Here is a 26,084-nt window from a genome sequence, read left to right as displayed (position 1 = left end):
TGTAATGTGGTGACCTGAACTGGACACGGGTTAAATTTATTAGTCCGCCTGTTCCCACAGGTCCCAGTCGAGTTTCTTCATTCCTTTCCTTGGTTCAATCCGTCATTCACCGATTGGGTTTATGACCGGTCACCACCTCCTGTGATTTCCCCAATTGGCTGCCCCTCTTCTCAGAGATTCTCTCGCTCCACAGACCACCTGCACTCTGTCGGTTCCACCAATCCGGGAAGCTTCACCTGTGATTGGATGAACTCGGTGACCCGGAGCCGTCATGGCGGCAGAATCTCCCACAATGCAGAGCGGCGGAGAAAAGGCCCCATCTGTGAGACGGGCCGCGTTGCACTCTGGGAGAATGTTCGCACATGCGCACATCACCCGCCGGATCAGCGACCGCTTCCTGTTGTGTCGCGAGACAAACTTTCCGTTTTTTCGGTTGAGAACGAGCGGTTTTTATTGTGACGGAAACTGACGTCACTTTTCCTTTGAATCGCGCGGTTTGATTTAAATAAACGGCGCACATGCGCAGTGTGGCGCGTCCCTCTTAAAGGGCCCTGGACCGGCCGAGAGTCCCCGAGCCCGGGGTCAGGACCGAGAGACGGGCAATGGGATTAGAGCGGAGGGCGGCCCCGGGGAGGGGGAACTTGCATTTCTCCAGCGCCTGTCACATCCTCAGGACGACCCAAAGCCTCGCAGCCAATGGGGGGCTTTGGAAATGAGGTCAATGTTGTTATGTGGGCAGCCATTTTGTGCATAGCAAGATCCCACAAACAGCAATGTGATAAATGACCAGATAATCTGTTTATAGGTGTTGGTGGAGGATTAAATATTGGCCAGGACACCGGGGAGAACTTCCCTGCTCTTCTTCGAATAGTGTCGTGGGATCTTTTTCATCCACCTGAGGCGCCGGACTGGTTTAACGGCTCGTGGAAAAGACGGCCCCTCTGACAGTGCAGCACTCCCTCAGTACTGCACTGGAGTGTGAGCTGAGATTTTGTGCTCAGGTCTCTGGAGGGGGGCTTTAACCCACAACCTTTATGATTCTAGGGGTGAGAGAGTGATACAAATGAGCCACGGCCGACACCGAGTACTTCAGAAGGTTCGTTAATTCTTCCGTCCCGTAACACGATGTGACTTTCTTCCACAGGAGAATTCGTGCCTGAACTTCCAGGAGTTTTGAGGAAAACTGCAACGGATTTGAACAATTTGCTGGAAAATACTTGAGGCTGACTGGAAACCTCTTTGGATGTTCACACGGCCGGGAGGCACCAAGACAATTCGATGAGACTGTGAAGGATGTCAAGTGAAATCAGACACATGGCGAGCAACGGTGTGAAGGTAACTGGGGGATCCCCGGGGTAATGTCCAGTCTGTTCAGGTGGGCCGTTTAAAAGGAAATGGAACAGTGCGGGGAGAAAGTTGTCTGGGGACCGGAAACAGAGGGTCCGGGTTAATGGGAGTTGCTGAGATTGGAGAAGGGTTGGAAGTGGTTACCCCAGGGGTCAGTGCTGGGCCCACTTTTATTCTCCGTATTTATGGACTATTTGGAATTACATAGAATTTACAGCACAGAAACAGGCCATTCGGCTCAACTGGTCTGTGCCGGTGTTTATGCTCCACACGAGCCCCTCTCACACCTCTCTTCATCTGTCCCTATCTGTATATCCTTCTGTTCCTTTCTCTCTCATGTACTTATCGAGCTTCCCCTTAAAGGCATCAATGCTATTCACCTCAACTACTCCATGTGTTAGCAAGTTCCACATTCTAACCACTCCTTGTGTAAATAAGTTCCTCCTGAATTCCTTACTAGATTTATTAGTGACTATCTTCCATTCATGGCCCATAGTTCTGGTCTCCCCCACAAGTGGAAACACATCTATGTCGACCCTATCAAACTCCCTCATAATTTTAAAGACCTCTATCAGGTCACCCCTCAGCCTTCTCTTTTCTAGAGAAAAGAGCCCCAGCCTGTTCAGTCCATCCTGATAGTTATAACCTCTCAGTTCTGGTATCATCCTTGTCAATTTTTTTTGCACCTTCTCCTGTGGCTCTACATCCTTTTTGTAACATGGAGACCAGAACTGTGCACAGTGCTCAGTGTGGTCTAACCAAGGTGCTAGACAAGTTTAACATAACTTCCCTGCTTTTCAATTCTATTCCTCTGGAAATGAATCCCAGTGCTTTGTTTGCTTTTTTATGGCCTTATGACCCTGAGTCACTGCATTTAATGATTTGTGTATCTGTACCCTGAGACCCCACTTTGCTCCTCCATCCCATTTAGACTCTTATTATCCAGGAAGTATGTGGCCTCCTTATTCTTCCTACTAAATTTGTACCACCTCACACTTATCTATATTGAAATTCATTTGCCAATTACATGCCCATTCTGCAAGTTTATTAATGTCTTCCTGTATTTTGTCGCAGTCCTCTTCACTATTAACTATATCCCTCAATTTGGTGTTGTCTGCAAATTTTGAAATTGTTCTTCCGATTCCCAAGTCCAAACCGTTGATGCAAATGGTGAACAACAGTGTTCCCAGCACTGATCCCTGTGGAACACCACTTCCCACCTTTTGTCAGTCTGAGTGACTCTCATTAACCCCTGCTCTCTGTTTTCTGTTTTGTTATCAGCTTGCTATCCATTCTGCTACCTGTCCCCTGACTCCACAAGCTCTGACCTTGGTCATGAGTCTACTATGCGGTACCTTATCGAAGGCCTTTCAAGATCTTTCATCTTTTCTTCTTCAGATATTGATTCACTTCCCTTTTAAATTCTGCTTCCCTCATTGTTTCTGGTCGGACATTCCATTGTCCTAACAACCCTCTACATCAAAAAGAAAACCAACCTCTCTTAATTTGATGCCCTCCAGTTACCGACTCACGAACTGGGATGTGGGCGTCGCTGGCAAGGCCAGCATTTATTACCCTTCCCAGTTGCCCTTGAGAGGGTGGTGGTGTGCCACCTGTCTTGAACAATTGAGTGACTTGCTAGGCCATTTCAGAGGGCAATTAAGAATCAGCCACATTGCTGTGGGTCTGGAGTCACATATAGGCCAGACTGGGTAAGGACGGCAGGTTTCCTTCCCTAAAGGACATCAGTGAACCAGATGGGTTTTTACGACAATCCGGTAGTTTCATGGCCACCATCACTGATACTAGGTTTTTTTTAAATTCCAGATTTTATTTAATTAATTGAATTTAAATTTCCCAGCTGCCGTGGATTTGATCTCATGACTCCGGAATATTAGTCCGAGCCTCTAGGATTACTAGTCCAGTAACATAACCACTGTGCTCCCGTACCCGTACTAGTGGAAATAGTTTTCCCTCATTTACTTTATCAAAACCCCCTCATAATTTTGATCCCCACTCTCTGATCTTATTTGAACTTCTCTGCTGTCATGAAAAGTTATGTCAAGACTCTCATCCTTGGGATCATCTTAGTGAATCTCTTCTGCCCCTCTCCATGGCCGCGACATTCTTACTAAAGTAATGCACCAAAAACTGGACACAATATTCTGACTGTGGCCTGACCCATGATTTGTCCAGGTGTAGCATTAACTCTTTCCTTTTATACTCTATGCCCCTATTTATAAATCCTAGGATCCCATGGGGGTTTTTGCAAAACAGCTTTATCAACTTGTCCTCCCACTTTTTTAAAGATTTGTGTATCTGAATCCCTAAATCTCTCTGCTCCTCTACTCCTTTTACAGTTTTACAGTATAGTGTCTATTTCCTCTCCTTATTCTTCTCACCTCACATCTCTCCCCATTAAATTCCATCTCACATCTACCTGCCCAAACTGCTCACCTGTCTGCCTCCTCCTGAAGTTGTTGACAATCCTCTTCATGGTTAATCTCACTCCTTATCTTTGTGGCAGCTGCAAATTTTGATATTGTGCCCCTTACACCCAGGTCCAGATCATTTCTATCCACAGATATTGAGAAAAGCAATGGTGCCAACACTGACCCCGGGGATCGCCACTGTTTAAATCCTTCCAGTGCAAGAAACATCTGTTAACCACAACTCTCAGTTTTCTGTCCTTTTATCCATGCAATCTCTCATTTCTCTCCAACTTCTCACATTTCTATCCCTTCGTTCTCATGCACAAACAGGCTCTCTTCCCCTTTCCTCTCTCTCTTGCACACAGACTGTTTCTCTTTCCTGTCTCCAATATTCTCTCTTGCCCGTTCTCACAAACCCTTTCTCCCTCTCCATCTCCCTCCCACTCTACCTCTCAGACTCTCCTTCATCCAGATGCAGACTCTCCGAGACACACTCTCAGACTCTCCGAGACTCACTCCCTCTCTCACACAGATTCTCCGAGACTCATTCCCTCTCTCACACTATTTTACCCACTTTTCAGAGAAACTTACAGAACAGAAGGAGGCCATTCATCGTGCCTTTGAAAGAGCTGTCCAATTTAGTCCCACACTCCAACTCTTTCCCCATAACCCTGCATATTAGTCCTCTTCAAGTATATGTCTAATTGCCCTTTCAAAATTCCCATGGAATCTGATTCCACCACCCTTTCAGGGAGTGCGTTTCAGATCTTAACAACTCTCTGTATGAAGAAAAACTTCTCCTCATTTCCTCTCTAGTTCTTTTGCCAATTATTTTAAATCTACGACCTCTGGTTACCGACCCGCTTGCCAGAGGAAACCGAGCAAGTAGGGAGAAACTATCAAAACCCCTCTTGATTTTGAACACCTCTATTAAATCTCCCCTTATCCCCGGCTCTAAGGAGAACAATCCCAGCTTCTCCAACCTCTCCACATAACTGATGTCCCTCATCCCTGGTACCATCCTGGTAAACCTCCTCTGTACCCTCTCCATGACCTTGACATCCTTCCGAAAGTGCGGTGCCCAGAGTTGTCCACAATACTCCAGCTGAGGCCTAACCAGTGATTTGTAAAGGTTCAGCATGACTTCCTCGTTTTTGTATTCAATGCCCCTATTTACAAAGCCAAGTTTCCCATACCCTTTCTTAACCATCTTATCAATTTGCCCTGCCACCTTCAAAGATTTGTGACTATGTACCCCAGGTCCCTCTGTTCTTGCACTCCCCTCAAAATAGTCCCATTTAGATTATACTGCCTGTCCGTTTTGTTCCTCCCAAAGTGCATCACTTCACACTTGTCCGTCTTAAATTGCATCTGCCCTGTGTCTGCCCATTTTACCAGTCTGTCTATGTCCTCCTGAAATCTGCTACTATCCTCCTCACTATTTACTACGTTGCTAAGTCCTGTATCAGTCGCAAACTTTGAAACTGTGCTCCCGAAACCCAAATCCAGGTCATTTTGATATAACAAGAAAAGTAATGGTCCTAATACTGACCCCTGGGGGACCCCACTGCATACTTCTCTCCAGTCAGAAAAGCATCCGTTCACCACGTCTCTCTGCTTCCTTTCCCCTAGCCAATTACGTACCCAAGTTTCCACCAATTTTTTCCTTTAATCCCATGGGCTTCTGTTTTCCAAATAAGTCTGTTATGTGATTCTTTATCAAATGCTTTTTGCAAGTCCATATATACAACAGCGACTGCACTACCTCCATCGACCCTCTCTGTTACTTCATCGAAGAATTCAATCAGGTTAGTCAGATATGGTTTGCCTTTAAGAAATCCGTGCTGGCTGTTCCTTCTTAACCCATGCCTCTCCAAGTGAGAATTAATTTTGTCCTTGACAATGGTCTCTAGTAGTTTTCCCACCACTGATATTAGACTGACTGGCCCGTAGTTACCAGTTTTATCCCTCTCTCCTTTTTTGAACAGGGGTGTAACATTTGCAATCCTCCAGTCCTCTGGCACCACTCCCATATCCAAGGAGGATTGAAAGATTGTGGTCAGAGCTTCTGCTATCACCACCCTTGCTTCCCTCAGCAGCCTGGGATGCATCCCACCTGGACCGGGGGACTTGTTAACTTTGAGTGATGCCAACCTATTTAGCACCTCCTTTCTATCTATTTTGATCCTATCCAATATCTCTACTCCCTCCTCCTCGACTGCGACATTAACTTCATCCTCTTCTTTTGTGAAGACAGATGCAAAGTCCTCATTCAGTACCTCAGTCATGCCCTCTGCCTCCACAAGCAGATTTCCTATTTTATCCCTAACCGGCCCCACCATTCCTTTTATCCTTTTACTTTTTATATTTTTATAAAAGTTTTTGGGTTCCCATTTATGTTACTTGCTAATCTTTTCTCATATTCTCTCTTTGCCCTTCTTATATCCTTTTCAATTTCCCCCTGCACACTCTCCTGGTTTTGTGCTGTATTCTGTACCTGACAGTGGTCATAAACCTTTTTCTGTTTTATTTTAAGCTCTATTTCCTTTGTCATCCAGGGAGCTCGAGCTTTGGATGCCATATCTTTGCTCCTTATGGGAAAATCCTTGGTTTATACCCGAACTATCTCCACCTTGAAGACCTGCCATTGCTCATTTACTGTTTTTTGGCCAATCTTTGTTTCCAGTCCACCTGTGCTCGATCCCTTCTCAAATCACTGAAATTGGCTCTCTTTCAGTTGGATATTTTCACCTTTGATTTTTCTTTGTCCCTTTCTGTAATTACTTTAAACCTAATTATATTATGATCACTATTACCCAGATGTTCTCTCACTGAAATACACTCCACTTGCCTTACATCATTCACTAAAACTCGATCCAGCACTGCTTCCTTCCTCGTTGGGCTAGAAATATACTAATTAAGAAAGTTCTCCTGTACAAATTTTTCAAATTCTTCACCCTCTCTCCCTTTCAATTACTATAATCCCCTGCGTCTGTCTTTAAGGTACCACATTACTCTGAGTCACCTTCTTTCTCTTAATATACTTGTAAAAACCTTTAGTGTTGTCCTTGATATCCCTCACAAACTGGAGTTGGCAGCTGATATTGTGACTGAATTTAATCCATGTAAAGAGCGGAAAGAAAAGAACAATTTAATGTTAAAGTAAATCAATCAAATACCATTAATGACAAATATATTCAAATTAAATATAATCATCGTCTCAAAAATAGTCCTGTTGTATTCCAGTGACAGATTCTGGAATCTAATCAGCCGCGAGGAGATGTCGGACAGCTGCCCAGTGAGACTCGGCCTGTGATGGTTCCTCCCTTCCTCAGGGTAAGCACCTTGGCCAATATCGCCTTTAATGTAGTAAAACACCCTCAGGTGATTCACAGGCGTGATTATCAATCAGAATTTAACACCGAGCCACATAAGGAGGTATTAGGACAGGTGACCAAAAGCTTGACCAAAGAGATAGGCTTAAGGGACGTCTTAGAGGAGGAGAGAAAGAGAAGGAATTCCAGAGCTTAGGATCAATGCAGCTGAAGACACGGCCGCCAATGGTGGAACGATTAAAATCGTCGATGAGCGTGAGGCCAGAATTAGAGGAGCGTGGAGATCTTGGAGGGTTGTAGGGCTGGAGGAGGTCACAGAGATAGGCAGGGGCGAGGCCATGGAGAGATTTGAAAAGAAGGATGAGAATTTTAAAATCAAGGTGTTGCCGGACTGGGAACTAATGTAGGTCAGCGAGCACAGGGGTGATGGGGTGAACGGGACTTGGTGCGAGATAAAATACGGGAGTTTTGGACGAGCTGAAGTTTATGGAGGATGGAAGATGGGAGGCCAGCCAGGAGAGTATTGGGATAGTCAAGTCTAGAGATAACAAAGGCATGGATAAGGGTTTCAGCAGCAGATGAGCTGAGGCAGGTGTGGAGACGGGCGATGTTATGGAGGAGGAAGTGGGCGGACTTCGTGATGGAGCGGATATGTGGTCAGAAACTAATCTCGGGGTCAAATAGGACACCAAGGTTATGAATGGTCTGGTTCAGCCTCAGACAGTGACCGGGGAGAGGGATGGAGTCGGTGACCAGGGAACGGTGTTTTTGGTGGGGACCAATTGAGCCAAGTGTTACTGTGGACGCTGAACGTGATCTGCTACAGAAAATGGATCAACTGATTTAGCAAATGAGATCACCTACAATTCAACGTAATAAATGCCCTGAATCTCAATAAAATGAATAATCTGTAAATCAAAATAGCTGAGATAATCTTAAAGAATGGCTGACCTGCAGCATGAACACAGCTGTCTGTGGGCCTGTCTGTCTATCTACCTGTCTGTCTCCCTTTCTGTCTCCAACCTGCCTGTTTGCTTCACTCGCTCACCCACGGTCGGTCCGTCCCTTGACCTCTCTCACTATTCCTGTTTCCCCTGCTTTTGTACCGCCCAGTCTCTGCATGCTGGTTTCTCTCACTTCCTCCTTGTCCCATTTCACTTGCTCCACATCCCTCTCCCTTGCTCCCCATCTCCTATTCTCTCCCAACCGAGTTCTCATCTCTGCGTCCACCTTACTCTGTTTCCTTACCCCTCCCTCTCTCCATTCCTTCTCATCCCTCTCTGTCATCCCCCATCAATCGCTCTTTACCCTCTCTCTTCCCTCCCGCTCCGTCCCCATCCACTTTCTCTCTGTGCCTGACCCTGCTCTCCTTTTAATTTCTCGGACACATTTTCGACCCAATCCCCGTGTTTTGGCCCGTCCCTAGATCTCTCTGTCTGCAGTCCATCCCTTTCTGGAGGAGGGCCAATTTCAGTGGGATGAGAACAGATCCGGCCCGGGTAAATTGGAATCATAGATTGGCAGGGAAAGCTGTAATTGAACAGTGGGCGGCCTTTAAAGAGGAGATAATTCGGGTACAGACAAAGTACATTCCAACGAGGGAGAAAGGTAGGGCAACTAAAGCCAGAGCTCCCTGGATGACAAAGGAGATAGAGAATAAGATGAAGCGGAAAAAAGTGGTGTATGGCAGGTATCAGGTTGATAAAACAAGTGAGAACCAGGCAGAATATAGAAAGTTCAGAGGGGAAGTGAAAAGGAAATAAGAGGAGCAAAGAGAGAGTATGAGAATAGACTAGCGACCAACATAAAAGGGAATCCAAAAGTCTTCTACAGATATGTTAACAGTAAACAGGTAGTAAGAGGAGGGGTGGGGCTGATTATGGACCATAAAGGAGATCTACTCATGGAGGCAGTGGGCATGGCTGAGGTATTAAATGAATACTTTGCATCTGTCTTTACCAAGGAAGAAGATGCTGCCTGAGTCTTGGTAAAGGAAGATATTGTTAAAATACTGGATGGGCTAAAAATTGATAAAGAAGAGGTACAAGAAAGGCTGGCTGTACTTAAAATAGATAAGTCAACTGGTCTGGATGGGATGCACCCGAGGATGCTGAGGGAAGTAAGGGGGGAAATTGCTGAGGTACTGGCCATAATCTTCCAAACAACCTTGGATACGGGAGTGGTGCCAGAGGATTGGAAAATTGCAAATGTTACACCCTTGTTCAAAAAAGAGTGTAAGGATAAACCCAGCAATAACAGGCCAGTCAGTTTAATCTCGGTGGTGGGGAAACTTCTGGAAACAATAATACTGGACAGAATTAACAGTCACTTCGACGAGTGTGGATTGATCAGAGAAAGCCAACACGGATTTGTTCAAGGCAAATCGTGTTTAACTAACCTAATGGAGTTTTTTGATAAGGTAACAGAGAGGGTCGATGAGGGAAATGTGGTTGATTTTGTGTATATGGACTTTCAAAAGGCGTTTGATAAAGTGCCACATGGTAGGCTTGTCATCGAGGTTGTGGCCCATGGAATAAAGGGGGCAATAACAACATGGACACAGAATTGGCTAAGTGACAGGAAACAGAGAGTAGTGGTGACCGGTTGTTTTTCGGGCTGGAGGGAGGTGCATAGTGGTGTTCCCCAGGAGTTGGTTCTGGGACTACTGCTTTTCTTGATATATATTAAGGACTTGGACTTGGATGTACAGGGCACATTTTAAAATTTGCAGATGACACGAGACTTGGAAGGGTAGTGTACAGTGCAGAGGATAGTGATAGACTTCAAGAGGATATAAACAGGCTAGTGGCATGGGCGGAAATGTGGCAGATGAAATTTAACCCAGATAAATGTGAGGTGATACATTTCGGTAGCAACGAGGAGAGGCAATATAAACTAGAGGGCACAATTCTAAAAGGGGTACAGGAAAAGAGAGATCTGGGGGTATTTGTGCACAAATCGTTGAAGGTGGCAGGGCAGGTTGAGAAAGCGGTTAAAAAAGCAGATGAGCCCTGGGCTTTATAAATAGAGGCATAGAGTACAAAAGTAAGGAAGTCATGATGAACCTTTATAAAATACTGGTTCGACCACAACTGGAATATTGTGTCCAGTTCTGGGCACTGCACTTTAGTAAAGATGTGAAGGCCTTGGAGAGGGTGCAGAAGAGATTTACTAGAATGATTCCAGGGATGAAAGACTTTAATTATGTGGATAGACTGGAGAAGCTGGGGTTGTTCTCTTTGGAACGGAGAAGGTTGAGAGGAGAGTTGATAGAGGTATTCAACATCATAAAGGGTCTAGAGAGAAACTGTTCCCATTAGCTGAAGGGTCAAGAACCAGAGGGCATAGATTTAAGGTGATTGGCAAAAGAACCGAAGGTGATATGATGTAAAACTTTTTTACACAGCGAGTGGTTATGATCTGGAATGCGCTGCCTGAGGGGGTGGTGGAGGCAGATTCAATCATGGCCTTTAAAAGGGAACTGGATAAGTAGTTGAAAGTAAAAAATTTTCAGGGCTACGGGGATAGGGCGGGGGAATGGGACTAGCTGGATTGCTCTTGCACAGAGCTGACCTGGACTGGATGGGCTGAATGGCCTCCTTCCATGCTGTAATCTTTCTATGACTCGAAGAGTAAACCGTATGACTCTGCCTAATCATATTTTGATTTTCTAGGTGCCCTGTTACTACGTCCTTAATAATAGATTCCAGCATTTTCCCTACTATTGATGTCAAGCTAACTAGCCTACAGTTCCCTCTTTTCTCTCTCACTCCTTTCTTAAATGGCGGGGTTACATTTGCTGCCTTGCAATCCACGGGGACCATTCCAGAATCTGGGGAATTCTGTAAGATCACAACCAATGCATCCACTATCTCTGCAGTCACCTCTTTTAAAACCCGAGGATGTCGGCCATCAGGTCCAGGGGGTTTCTCGGCTTTTAGTCCCATTAATTTCTCCAGCACTTTTTCTTTACTAATATTAATTACTTTAAGTTCCTCACTCTGATTAGGCCCTTGGTTCCCCACTGTTTCCGGTATGTTTTTTGTGTCATCTGCTGTGAAGACAGATATCAAATATTTGTTTAACATCTCTGCCATTTCCTTACTCTCCATTATAATTTCTTCTGTCTCTGCCTCTAAGGGACCCATGATTACTTTCACTCATCTCTTCCTTTTCACATACTTGTGGAAGCTCTTACAATCTGTTTTTATATTTCTTGTTGGTTTACTGTCAGATTCAATTTTCTCCCTCTTTATGAATTTTTGGTCATCCTTTGCTGATTTCTAAAACTCTCCCAATCCTCAGGCTAACTACGCTTTTTGACTACATTGTAAGCCTCTTCTTTTAATCTAATATTATCCTTAAATTCTCTAATTAGCCACAATTGTACCACTTTTCCCGTGGAGTTTTATTCCTCAAGGGAATGTATATTAGTTGAGAATTATGAATTATTTCTTTAAATATTTGCCATTGTTTGTCTACCGTTATATCTTTTAATCTAATTTCCCAATCTACCTCAGCCAACTCGCCCCTCAAACCTACATAATTGGCTTTATTTATATTTAAGACCCTAGTTTCGGACTTAACCACATCACTCTCAAACTGAATATGAAATTCTATCATATTATGTTCACTCTCCTCCAGAGGATCCTTTACTATAAGTTTATTAATTAACCCTGTCTCATTACACAACACGAGATCTAAAATAACCTGTTCCCTAGGTGGTTCCTCTACCAATTAAGTACTTTTGAAGTGCAGTTGCTGCTTTACTGTAGGAAACACGGCAGTACATTGCACACAGCAAGGTCCCACAAACAGCAATGTGATAATGACCAGATCATCTGTTTTAGTGATGTTGGTTGAGGGATAAAAATTATAATTGAATTTAAAAGACCGGTCCAGCAGTAAGATACGGGTTTTCACCCACCTGCCATGTTTCTAAACCCGACCTTATCACTGGGGAAGATACCAAGCAAAGGCTGGGCCAGGGAGGCAGGGACTCTCCACAGGTGGTGGGGGGAGATCAAGGGAGAATTGCCCAGGTTGCTCTTGCACCCTCTTCTCGTGACTGGATTCAGACCAGCAATGGTGGAGGTCTAAGACCCAGAGAAGGGGAGAAACGGCCTCAGATATAGAAATGACCGAGGCTCAGTGTTAATCACTGTGGAATAGTTTACAATTCAGCAAATATATTGTCCACACGGAGAAAATTGTCCACCGCAGCCAACGTATCAGACGGGTAGAAGTGAACTCTTTAGGAGTCGAGTTTCCCTTAAAAACTCTCCAGCCAGATGGTAATGTCCCTTTAAATTTACAATCCTTCGACACCAGTCATTGCCAGCTTTAATGTGTTGTGTCAGATCCTCTATCCAAGCAGTTTTCTGCTCCTGTCACTGTGACTCATTTCTATTATACACCAGAGAGAGAGAGAGAATGTACTGCAAGTCTATTTATAAATCTCAGCCCATCTCCCCATCACTCACTGAAACATTGTTGTTGTAGAGGGGTGATTAAGCAACACATATTTCTCTCTGTACCTTTCTGCCAGCTGAAATGCTGGCAAATACCGTGGCATTATTTTGGTGTGTGTGTGTGTGTGTGTGTGTGTGTGTGTGTGTGTGTGTGTTTGTTTGTCTGTCTGATAGGGTTAGATGAAGTAGGAGGATCATGTGGATCATAAATGCCGGCATAGACCAGTTGCGCTGAATGACTCGATGTAACTCTTGGTTCCATATCCTTTACTACCCTTGCCTAACAAAAAAACTATCAATCTTAGTTTTTTGTAATTTTCAATTGACCCCCAGCCTCAACAGCTTTTAGCGGGGAACAGTTCCAGATTTCCACTACCCTTTATGTGAAGAAATGTTTCCTGACATCGCCCCTGAACGGCCTAGCTCTAATTTTAAGGTGATGCCTCCTTGTTCGGGACTCCCCCACCACAGGAAATAGTTTCTATTTGTCTACCCCACCAAATCCTGCAATCATCTGAAACACCTCAAATATATCACACTTTAATCTCCTATACTCGAGGGAACACAAGCCTAATCTATGCAACCTGTCCTCATAATTTAACCCTTTCAGCACCGGTATCATTCTCGTGAATCTGCGCTGCACCCCCTCCAAGGCGAATATATCCTTCCCGAGGTGTGGTGCCCACAACTGAACACAGTGCTCCAGATGGGGTCGAACCAAAGCTTTATATAACTGTACCATAACTTCCACCCCTTTGTATTCCAGATCCTTGAGCTGAAGGCTCACACTCCATTGGCACTTGGAATTATTTTTTGTACCTATCCTCTAGTTTTTAGTGATTTCTGTACTTGGACCCCTAAATCTCTCTGCTCCTCCACAGTTCCCGGCTTCTTGCCATTTCGAAAATACTCTGATCTATCTTTTAGGTTCAAAGTGGATGACCTCACGCTTCCCCACGTTGTACTCCATTTGCCACAGTTTTACCCACTCACTTAATCTATAATCTCCCTTTGCAACTTTCTACTCCCATCTGCACTCCTTACTGTGCCACCTCGCTTAGTGTCATCAGCAAACTTGAATATAAGGCTCTCTATTCCTTCATCCAAGTCATTTATAAATATAGTGAAAAGCTGAGGCCCCTGGGGGACACCACTAGTCACATCCTGCCAATTGGAGTATATACCCATTATCCCTTGTCTCTGTCTCCCACCTCCAAACCGATTCCCGACCCATGTCAATACGTTGCCTCCAATTCCAACCGCTGTTACAAATCCATGCTGGCTCCCTCCGATCAGTTATATATTTGTCCAAATGCTCCTTCACTCTATCGCGAATGACAGATTCTAGTAACTTTCTCATATTGATGGCTGTATAGCGTTATGGAATGATTGAGCACAGAAGGAGGCCATTCGGCCCATCGGCCTGTGCCGGCTCTTTGAAAGAGCTATTCATTTCGTCCCACTCGCCTTCTTTTTCCCCATTGCCCTGCAATTTTTTCCCTTTCAAGTTTATATCTTTTTCCCTTTTGAAAGTTACTATTGAATCTGCTTCCATCACCCTTTCAGGCAACGCATTCCAGAACATAAACACTCGCTGCGAAAAAAATTCTCCTCGTCTCCCCTCTGGTTCTTTTGCCAATTATATTAAATCTGTTTTTTTCTGGTTACCGACCCTCCTGTCAGTGGAAACAGTTTCTCCTTATTTACTCTACTTCTTGTGGTAGTGATTTCCACATTCTTACCACTCTTTGGGTGAAGAAGTTTCTCCTGAATTCCCTATTGGATTTATTAGTGATGATCTTATATTTGTGACCTCGAGTTTTGGACTCCCCCACAAGTGGAAACATTTTCTCCACGTCTACCCTATCAAACCCTTTTATTATCTTAAAGACTTCAATCAGGTCACCCCTCAACCTTCTCTTTTTCAGAGAAAAGAGCTCCAGCCTGTTCATCCTTCCCCCATAAGTACATCCTTTCTGTTCTGGTATCATCGTTGTGAATCTTTTTTGCACCTTCACCAATGCCTCCATATCCTTTTTATAAGATGGAGACCAGAACTGTGCAAAGTAGTCCAAATGCGGTCTAACCAAGGTTCTATGTAAGTTTAACAAAACCTCTCTGCTTTTCAATTCTACCTCTCTAGAAATGAATCCCAGTGCTTGGTTTGCCTTTTTTTATGGCCTTATTAACCTGCATCCCTACTTTTAGTGATTTGTTTATCTGTACCCTGTGATCCCTTTGCTCCTCTATCCCATTTAGACTCTTATTATCCAAACAGTATGTGGCCTCCTTATTCTTCCTACCAAAATGCATCACCTCACACTTCTCCATATTGAAATTCATTTGCCAATCACACGCCCATTCTCCACGTTTATTAATGTCCTCTTGCACTTTGACCCATTCTTCCTTTGTATTATCGACACCCCCCAAATTGGTGTCGTCCGCAAATTTTGAAATTGTATTTCAGATTCCCGAGTCCAAATTGTTCGTGCAAATTGTGAACAACAATGATCCCAGCACCGATCCCTGTGGAACACCACTTCCCAACTTTTGCCAGTCTGACTAGCCACCCTTAACCCCGACTCTCAGTTTTCTGTTTTGTAGTCAGCTTGCTATCCATTCTGCTACCTGTCCCCTAACTCCACAAGCTCTGACCTTAGCCATGAGTCAACAATGCGATACCTCATCGAAGGCCTTTAGGAAATCCAAATATATCACATCTAATCCAAATATATTACATTTAATCCAAATATATTACATCTAATCCATATAAATTACATCCAAGATGTGTAAAAAGAGTTAAGATAAAGATCAGCCATGATCTAAATGAATGGCAGAACAGAATTGAGGGCAGGAATGGTCTATTCCTGAGGGTGTGAGAGTGCAGTGGGATATGAGGGTGAGAGTGAGTTCAATGGGCTCTTACTCTCACTTGATACAGTTCTATGGGCGCCTACACTCACTGGGGTACAGTTCCATGGACCCTGACAGTCACTGGGGTACAGTTCCATGGACCCTGACAGTCACTGGGGTACAGTTCCATGGACCCTGACAGTCACTGGGGTACAGTTCCATGGACCCTGACAGTCACTGGGGTACAGTTCCATGGACCCTGACAGTCACTGGGGGACAGTTCCATGGACCCTGACAGTCACTGGGGTACAGTTCCATGGACCCTGACAGTCACTGGGGTACAGTTCCATGGACCCTGACAGTCACTGGGGGACAGTTCCATGGACCCTGACAGTCACTGGGGGACAGTTCCATGGACCCTGACAGTCACTGGGGGACAGTTCCATGGACCCTGACAGTCACTGGGGGACAGTTCCATGGACCCTGACAGTCACTGGGGGACAGTTCCATGGACCCTGACAGTCACTGGGGGACAGTTCCATGGACCCTGACAGTCACTGGGGGACAGTTCCATGGACCCTGACAGTCACTGGGGTACAGTTCCATGGACCCTGACAGTCACTGGGGTACAGTTCCATGGACCCTGACAGTCACTGGGGGACAGTTCCATGGGCGATGATTCTCACTGGGTACATTTCCATGGGCACCTACTCTCACTAGGGTACAGTTTCTGCACCCTGACTCTCACTGGGGTACAGTTCTATGCACCCTGACTCTCACTGGGGTACAGTTCTATGCACCCTGACTCTCACTGGGGTACAGTTCTATGCACCCTGACTCTCACTGGGGAACAGTTCTATGCACCCTGACTCTCACTGGGGAACAGCTCTTTGCACCCTGACTCTCACTGGGGAACAGTTCGATGCACCCTGGCTCTCACTGGGGAACAGTTCTATGCACCCTGACTCTCACAGTTCCATGGACATTGTCTGTCACTCGAATACTATTCCGTGGATCCTGACACTTGCTGGTATACGGTCCCATGAACACTGACACTCACTGTGGTACAGTCCCGTGAACACTGACACTCACTGTGGTACAGTCCCGTGAACACTGACACTCACTGGGATACAGTTCCAAGGACACTGACACTAATAATGAAATACCATGGATGAATAAAGAGATAAGATCAGAATTGAAACTAAAGAAAAATGCATACACTCAGCACCTGGACAATAAAGAAGAGGATGACAAAAGGGAATACGAAGAGGTTAGGAAATAAGTAAAAAAAACAATTAAGAAGTCAAAGAGGAACTACAAAATTAAATTATTAAAAAATATTTTTTAAAAAGTAAAGTATTCTACAGACACATAAATAACAAAAGGAAAATCATGATAGGGGTAGGGACACTAAAGGATGCACATGGTAAACTAACAAGTAATGGCAGAAATGTTGAATCATTACTTTGCCTCAATATTTACCAGGGACACTAACAAGATGGATAAGACATTAGAAGCAGAAATCAAAAAAAAATATAAAGACATTTATGATAGAAAAGGGGAGATAATTGATAAATGAGTCAAAAGTAGAAAAGATAATACCCCTGGTCCAGGTAAATTGCGTCCACACATATTAAAAGAAGTTATGGAAGAAATAACAGAGGCACTATTACATATATATATATAATCAATTCTTTGGAGAAGGGAATGCTGCCAGAGGACTGGCGGACAGCTGATGTTATTCCTCTGTTTAAAATGGACGATACAACGACTATAAAGAACTATACCCCAGTTCGCTTAAATTCGGTGGCAGGAAAGATAATGGAATCTTTCCTCACAGATGTAATAGAAATACATCTAGCAACTGAAAATATAATAAAGAATAGTCAGCACAGATTTCAAAAGGGAAGGTCATGCTTGACAAGCCTTATTGAATTCTTTGAAGAAGTAACAGAAAGAGTAGATAAGGGATTTTCAAAAGGCCTTTGATAAGGTAGTCGACTCATGACTATGGTCAGAGCAGGTGGAGTCAGGGAACAAGTAGCAGAATGGATAGCAAACTGGCTACAAAACAGAAAACAGAGAGTAGTGGTTAAATGTGTTTACTCAGACTGACAGAAGGTGGGAAACGGTGTTCCACAGGGATCGATGCTGGGACCACTGTTGTTTACCATTTACATAAATGATTTGGACTCGGGAATCCAAAGTACAATTTCAAAATTTGTGGATGACACTAAATTTGGGGGCATCGTTAATACTGAAGAAAACTGTGATAAAATTCAAGAAGACTTTAATAAACTTGCAGAATGGGTGTGTAAATGGTTAGTGAATTTCAATGTAGATAAGTGTGAGGTGGTGCATTTTGGTAGGAGGAATAAGGAGGCCACATAATCCTTGGGAAATAAGAGTCAAAATGGGTAGAGGAGCAAAGGGATCTTGGCATACAGATTCACAAATCATTCAAACTAATAACGCAGGTTAACAAGATCGGACAAATGTAAACAAAGCAGTGGGGTTCATTTCTTGAGGAATAGAATTGAAAAGCCAAGCAGTTATATTAAACTTGTACAGAACCTTGTATAGAGCACACTTAGAGTACCGTGCACAGTTCTGGTCTACATATTACCAGAAGGATATAGAGGCACTAGGGAAGGTGCAAAAAAGGTTTCCAAGAATAATGTGAGAACTAAGAAATTTTAACTATTGGGAAAGACTGAACAGGATAGTTGTATTTTGTCGAGAAAAGAGAAGGCAGAAGGGTGATCCAAGAGAGATCTTTAAAAGTATGAAGGGTTTTGATAGAGTAGAGTTTGAGAAGGTGTTACTACTTTTGAAGAGTCCAAAACTAGGCGACATAAATATAAGTAAGTCACTAAAAATCAATAAAGAATTCAGGAGAAACTTCTTTACCCAGACACGGGTTAGAATGTAGAACTTGCTATTATATGCAGTAGTTGAGGCGAGTAGCATAGATGCAATTAAGGGGAAGCTAGATAAATACATAAGGAAGAAAGGAGGAAAAGGATATGCTGATAGGGTTAGATGAAGTACCTGAACTATCTCCTCCTTGAAGGCCTCCCTTTGCTCTTTAACTGTTTTACCTGATAATCTTTGTTTCCATTCCACAAGGGCCAGATCCCTTTTCAACTCACTGAAATTAACTCTCTTCCAGCCCAGAACCTCAAAATAACTTAATACTTCAAAATAATACAACCTCCAAACTAATCCAACACCTCAAGCTAACCTAGCACCTCAAGTTAGTCCAGCACCTTAACCTAACCTAGCTCTTCGGGTAGTACAGTACCTCTCACTGGCCCAGCACTTCAGACTGATGCAGCACCTCAAGCTAATACCATGTATCTCTGAAACTGACCACAGCACCCTGAAACTGACTCTGGTACTGCAAACTGTGTTCAGGGACCATAACTGAGGCAGTGTTCAATGACTGACTATCCCATCTCCCCAGATGAGTCAGCATCCTAAAGCTGTCCACAATACGCCCCAAACCGATCACATCATCCGCAAAAAAAACACAATACCCAGAAACTGACCCAGTCCCCACACATTTACCTCACCATCCACACATTGATCAAACACCCAAAGCTAACGATGGCATCACACGATGGGCTTCTGCATCTTGTAAAATGATAACTGCACTGTCACAGCAAACCACAGCATCTGTAAACGGACCTTAAACAGTGCACATTACCCCAATACTGAGCAGAGAAACCCCAAACCACAACACCACAAACTGACACAGAACAACAAACATAGACAACGATCTCTGATGATTCAACACGCCCAGTCTGATGCCAACACTGAGGGATTGTCGAAACCCCTGACGCTCAGCCTTCGGTCTCAGCCTCGTCATGTGGATTCATTCTGGGTTCTATATATGTTTCATGCATTGAATATTTTTAGCTGATGAATCAGTGTAAGACTTTGGTTCAATCTTGGATTCTGGGCTTATTTTGAGTTTCAACATAAATTTGGGTTCTTGGCTTTTCCTTATGTTTATAATTCATTTTACATGAGTTGGTCACTTTAGAATTGGGATTGGTTCAGGCTCCCAGTTCAGTTTTATATTCTGGGTCAGTTTGGTCAATTTGAGATTCTGTGTTGTTTTGAGTTTCTGGCTCATTATCTGGTTGTAACATACTCCACACAAACTGACCACAAGAGCTCCAATTAACTCAGGACCCTCAAGACTAACATTCTCCACGCATCCAAAAACATCCAGCCCTGCAAAATATTCCACAGGACCCCGGCAAAGACTGATCCTCACAGACTGATCTCAATGACCCCTAACATTACATCATATCTAAAAACAGCAGAAGAGCCTGAAACAAACTACAGAACTAACAGGTGAACCAGTGGAGTCAGCTTGGGTTCTTGGCCAGGTCGGGTTTCCAGATCTGCTTGGTGTTTCGGGTCTGTTTCGGGTTTGCTATATTTTAATATTCTGAGTCCGTTTCGGATAATGGATCAGTTTAGGGTTTAGATCAGCCTGTGATTCTGAGTTGGTTGCAGTTTTGCTTTGGTTCAGGGTTCCAGGTCGGTTGAGGATTCTGGAACAGTTTAACGTTCTTCCGCTCTGAGAGGGGAAACCAGAGGGCCAGAGCTCTTGGATTGACTCTGGTACCTTTGGAGCTTTAACAATTTAGGCCACGGAAAGTGTCAGTATGAGGGTCTGGGTCAGTTTATGTTTCTGTACAGGTTTAGGGTTTTATGTCGATTTAGGGCTCTGGGTCACTGGGTTTTGGGATGTTTAGGGTATCCAGTCATTTCAATTTACATTTTCATTTGGGACTTAATGTGAGTTTGGAATTGTGGGTTACTTTGTAGTTATGTTGAGTGGGTCAATTTAAGGTTCTGACTCAGTATTCCGTTGATGGTCAGTTTAGGGTACCTGTCACTTTTGGGATTCTGGATCCGTTTCGGGTTCCAGGTCAGTTTAAGTTTCTGGGTCACTAGGGATTTGTGAGCTGATTTAGGGTTTTGTGCAGCTTAGTGTTTTTGGTCTCTGAAGTACTTTGGATCAGAGGGTCTCAAGAAGGGCAGAGGGCTCTTGTTCATAGAGAGTTCTGTGTATGTTCAGGATTCCAGGGCACTTTTAAGTTCCAGATCAAGTTGAGGTTGTTCAGAAGTTTGGGCATTCATGTTCTGTTCAATTTAGTTTGGGTTCAGGTAGGGTTGTGTCTCTGGGTCATTTTACAGTTCCTGGTTTATTTGAGGTTTGTATGTGAGTTTAGGGTCTTCCAGTGTTGGGCACCGTGTTGTTTAGGTTTGAGGATCAGATTGAGAGTTGTTGCTTGTTTTGTTCAGAGTCATTGTTGGGTTCTGGTTAAGTTTAGGTTTGTGACTCGCTCTGGTTCTGCTTCAGTTTGGGGAAATGGTTCAGTGTCTGATTCAGGGTTAGTTTGGGGATTTCGGTCAAGTTATGTTTCAGTGTCAGTTTTAGATTGTAACATTGTGTGTTTGCCTTGTCGTGCAAGTGTCTACAGAAGATTGGGGTTCTGGGTCACTTTGTAATTCTGGTCAGTTTAGGTTTCAGGTCCAGTTTGGAAATCTTCAATATCATTTCCACCTCAATATTTATCTGGTTAATCTTCACAGCTTTAATTGAGGATTTATTCCACATTTTTTAAGTGCAAAATATCAACTTTATTCTCAGTAATAATACATACAGAGACACTGGAAAAACCTGTTTTTCATTTTGAATATCTCCCCACAGGGAGGTGCACCGTTCCCAGAGACACTGCAATACTGGGTCGATGCGTGGAGTGGACGGAGCAAGCCCCTATTCCATCTCCCTGTTCCAAAAATCAATTTAATATACGGTCCCCAGATAGGGGACGTATCAGATATTAAACTGATAAGAACAGATTTTTTTTTCAAAAAATATACTTTATTCATAAAATTTGTCACAATACATACAATACAGTTGTCATCACATTTCAAACATACACAATACAGATTATACAATTTGCAAGATACATAAAGTACAGTTCAATTATGATTCCAACAATACAGTTACACATTGTTCATAATTACAGTTCATGACACTCTAGGGTGCCTTATTGCATTACAATCAATAAGCTTATTGATCACAGATTCATTGCAGTACATTACGATTCATTACATAAATTTGTATTTTACATTCTGCCCGAGGTGGGTTTTCCCTGATTGCAGCCCCTCGGTTTACAATTGCGGGAGAGCTCTAAACGATAGCCTTTCCCCACAGAGCCTTTGCAGCGGCCGCACCCAGCTTCAGTGCATCCCTGAGCACGTAGTCCTGGACCTTGGAATGTGCCAGTCTGCAACACTCGGTCGAGGACAGCTCCTTGCACTGGAAGACCAGCAAGTTTCGGGCAGACCAAAAGGCGTATTTCACCGAGTTGATGGTCTTCCAACAGCAGTTGATGTCTGTCTCTGAGTGCTTCCCTGGTAACAGCCCATAAAGCACAGAATCATGTGTTACAGAACTGCCCCCTTGAGGGAGAGACGAGAACCAGGGGCCACAGTTTAAAAGTAAGGGGTCCCCCATTTAAGATGGAGATGAGGAGAATTTTTTTCTCTGAGAGTCGTGAATCTGTGGAACTCCCTTCCCCAGACAGCAGTGGAGGCAGGGTCATTGAATATTTTTAAGGCTAAGTTATATAGATTCCTGATTAACAAGGGAGTCAAAGGTTATCGTCGGTAAATGGGAAAGTAGGGTTGAGATCACAATCAGATCAACCATGATCTTATCAAATGGCAGAGCAGGGCTCGAGGGGCCGAATGGCCTACTCCTGCTCTTAATTTGTATGTATGAACCTGGACAGATACCACTGCATCTCTCTCCAGATCGTATTTGCAAAGGGACATTCCAGGAGGAGATGGGTGACGGTCTCGTCCCCACCGCAGCTTCCTCGGGGACAGTGCACGGTGGCACTGAGAGGTCAGGAGTGCATGAAGGATCTGGCGGGAAGGGCCCTTCTCACCACCAGCCAAACGACGTCTTGGTGCTTGTTTGAAAGCTCCGGCGATGAGGTATTCTGCCAAATGACATTGGCAGAAAGCCTCATCGCTACACAATGGGGAAATCCTTCCAATCGAACACGAAGGATTGTTAATGTTGTATCCACATCACGTACTTCTGTGCCCCAATAGTTTGTTGTGACACACAATCCATTTCTCTTGTTGTATTTTATACTGTTACTGTGTGAGTTTCTGTTCTTATGGAGGTGTCTGTGGGTTCCTGTGGGCTAAATGTTGGTAATTTCAGCCTCCAATGCCTGTGTTTGGACACAGCCCACACTGACAGGAGGCAAATCTGTTCTACCTGCTGCTTGTAAGGATCCCACATTAAATCAGTCTGGGCAGCATCAATCCATTACTTACTGGGAATGGGCCCATCGCAAATATTGTATTTAATTAATGATCTCACTCAGATAAGATCAGAGCAGGTGGAGTCAGGGGACAAAGAGCAGAATTAATAGCAAGCTGGGTACAAAACAGAAAACAGAGAGTAAGTGTTAAAGGTAGTTTCTCAGACTGGCAAAAGGTCTGAGTGGTGAATCACAGGGATTGGTGCTGGGACCACTGTTCTTCACCATTTATACAAATTATTTGGACTTGGGAATTGGAAGTATAATTTCAAAATTTGCGGACAACACCAAACTGGGGGGTATAGTTAATACCGAGGAGGAGTGCGACACAATACAGGAAGATATAAATAAATTTGCACAATGGGCGTGTAACTGGCAAATGAATCTCAGTATAGATAAGTGTGAGGTTTTAAATTATGATGGGAAGAATAAGTGGGCCACTGCTTCAATAATGGGGTAAAGGAGCAGAGGCGTCTCGGGGTACAGATACACAAATCACTAAAAGTAGCAAACCAGCATTTAAAAAAGCAAACCAGCACTGGGGTTCATTTCCAGAGGGATAGAATTGGGAAAAAAAGAGAAGTTAGAACTTGTATAGAACCTTGATTAGACCACACTTGGAGTACTGTGAACAGTTCTGGTCTCCAGATTATAAAAAGAATATAGAGGCACTGTAGAGAGTAGGTTCAAAAAAGATTTACGAGGATGATACCAAAACTGAGAGGTTATGCCTAACAGGAAAGATTGAACAGGCTGGGGCTCTTTTCTCTCAAAGAGAAGACTGAGAGGTGACCTGATGGAGATCTTTTAGATTATGAGAGGGTTTGATAGAGGAGTCGTAGAGAAGATATTTCCACTTGCGGGGGAGACCAGAACTAGGGGCCATAAATATAAGATAGTCACTAATAAATCCAATAGGGAATTCAGGAGAAACTTATTTACCCAGAGAGTGATTAGAATGTGGAACTCGCTGCCACAAGGAGTAGTTGAGGCGAATAGCAGAGATGCATTTAAGGAGAAGCCAGATCAGCAGATGAGGGAGAGAAGAATAGAAGAATATGCTGATAGGGTTAGATGAAGCAGGGAGGGAGGGGGCTTGTGTGGAGCATAAACACCGGCATGGACCTGTTGTGGGGAATGGCCTATTTCTGTGCCGGACATTCTATGTAAGATAGGCTGCAGCATGGCTGGTGTTAAAAGTGAATCAGTGTCAAACTGGTGAAAATGTCGGTGGTGTTGGGGCCTCATCACCTTCCTTAGAATTAATAATAATAGCAACAAAACTTCACTCATTTAATCTTCTAATATGCGGAGCATATCTTTGCTTAGTTCGTGAATAATGAACCTAGGCCCTGCGAGTACAATTGCAACTGACTGTCCACAAAGTTTAATGGAAACTGAGCAACTTGTGTTGATGTATCACCAGCCTGAAAATATAGGGCTCGATTTTAAAAGTAAAGAACGGGTGGGTTGGGGGCGGGGGTGCATTGAAAATTGCCACCATTTCAGACCTGTCTCCAACCCGCCCATTTCCCGTTTTCACGGGGGCGGGCGACCAACCCACTCCCAGGGGGCGGGTCGGGCCTCATAACCTTTCAAGGAGGCTTCACGCATCCATTTTTTACTAATTCCCGATTTCAACCCCGGGGGGGCCGGATTCCTGGGCCTTCTGTTTTACTCCTCGTGAAAGGAGGTGAGAAGGCCTGAGAGTAACAGGTAGGTGCCTAGAAAGGCACAGCTTGTGGGCCCTGAGGAGCAGGAGTGCTTCCCCCAGGCCCAACAAGCCTACCTGCACCGACACCCCTCCCCCGATCCCAGACCCCCGACCCCGATCGTCCCCCTCCGACCCCCGACATTCCCCTCAATGATTGCTGACCCCTGCAATGACCCCCGATCCCATCCCACATGACTTGCGACCCCCGTGCCCACCTATGCCCATCCATGCCCCGTGCTCACCCGTGCCCCCCATCCATGCAAACAAAGACTTACCTGAAGACGTCCTCTCCCTGGCTGGTTTCCCGTCCCACTGAGACCAGCCTGTCAATCAACCGGTCAGTCAGACGGGAAACAAAAAAAATAAAAGATGTCCTTTCGTCAAAATCTTAAGGACGTCCCGGAAACCCGTACTCATGGGTTTCCTGACCTCAAATTGACCCCCACCCCTTTCCCGGCTCCATTTTAAAATCACCCTCATAATCTCTGAACATCAACCATGGAGTGGAGTGAACAAATAGGTGGCAGCTGCAGTTAAAGGCAGAGAAATGGAATACATAGAGAGAGATGGGTAGGGAGAGGGAGGGATGTGGAGAGACAGAGAAATGGAATATATAGAGAGAGGGAGGGTGGATAAAGAAAGGGAGCAACTTAAACAGAGAGGGGTGGACGGCAGACAGAGAGATCCAGGAACGGGGCAAAATGAGGGGATTGTGTAGAAAACGGGTCAGCAAAATTGCAGACAACAGGGCCAGGCACAGAGAGAAAGTGGATCGGGACAGAGTGGGAGGGAAGAGAGAGGGTAAAGAGCGATTGATGGGGATGATCGAGAGGGATGAAAAGGAAGTGAGAGAGTGAGGGGTAGGGAAACAGTGAGGTGGACTCAGAGGTGAGAACTCGGTTGGGAGAGAATGGGAGATGGGGAGCAAGGTAGAGAGGGATGCGGATCGAGTGAAAGGGACAGGGAGGAAGAGAGATACACTAGTGTGCAAGGAGTTGGAGGCAAATAAGCAGGGCAGCAGGAATAGTGAGATCGGCAATGGGAGATAGAGAGGGATGAAGACAGATACAGACCGTGTCAGAGAGAGAGATAGAGACTCGAACGGGAAGGTGGGAGACAGAGAGACAGGCCCACGGACAGCTGTGTTCATGCTGCAGGTCAGCCATTCTTTAAGATGATCTCAGCTATTTAGATTCACAGATTATTCATTTAATGGAAATTTCTTACAGTAAAGGAGAGAGCAGGTCCCCAATGACACCAGGACCAGAGTTTTATTAACACAGCACATGGAGATTTCTTACACAGTCCAACCCCTTACTGGCAAAGTCACACATTGTACAAAAGGGATCCAACAAACTCCTGAAATTTGTCACTTAGTTACAAAGAGGGTTATTCATATATCAGTGATAACGCCCTTTGTACAACTTGCTGTCTACAGGAACTGAGCTAACTTGAGCCATGTTTATATTTCTAAAAAATCTATGTCCCTGACCCCGTCTCCCCGTGCGTCCCTGACCCCGTCTCCCCGTGCGTCCCTGACCCCGTCTCCCCGTGCGTCCCTG

The 26,084-nt window shown here is 44.4% G+C and overlaps 1 long non-coding RNA gene and 1 pseudogene across 2 annotated transcripts in view; one reads left to right on the top strand and one right to left on the bottom strand.

Moving 5' to 3' along the window:
* Positions 1-436: 436 nt before the first annotated feature.
* Positions 437-26,084, top strand: part of LOC137302376 (uncharacterized) — a 31,338-nt gene continuing 5,690 nt past the window's right edge. The window contains exons 1-2 of one of the 2 annotated variants that reach the window (XR_010958452.1): positions 437-1,335; positions 7,026-7,115. This is a non-coding gene — a long non-coding RNA (uncharacterized lncRNA). The remainder of the gene's footprint in view (positions 1,336-7,025; positions 7,116-26,084) is intronic. The other variant, XR_010958451.1, reaches the window with a different exon arrangement.
* On the bottom strand, positions 21,172-21,343 carry LOC137302569 (U2 spliceosomal RNA; annotated as a pseudogene).

This window comes from Heptranchias perlo, chromosome 35 (assembly GCF_035084215.1).
Source record: "Heptranchias perlo isolate sHepPer1 chromosome 35, sHepPer1.hap1, whole genome shotgun sequence".
NCBI classification, from domain to species: domain Eukaryota; kingdom Metazoa; phylum Chordata; class Chondrichthyes; order Hexanchiformes; family Hexanchidae; genus Heptranchias; species Heptranchias perlo.
This window is presented reverse-complemented; position numbering and strand designations above follow the sequence as displayed.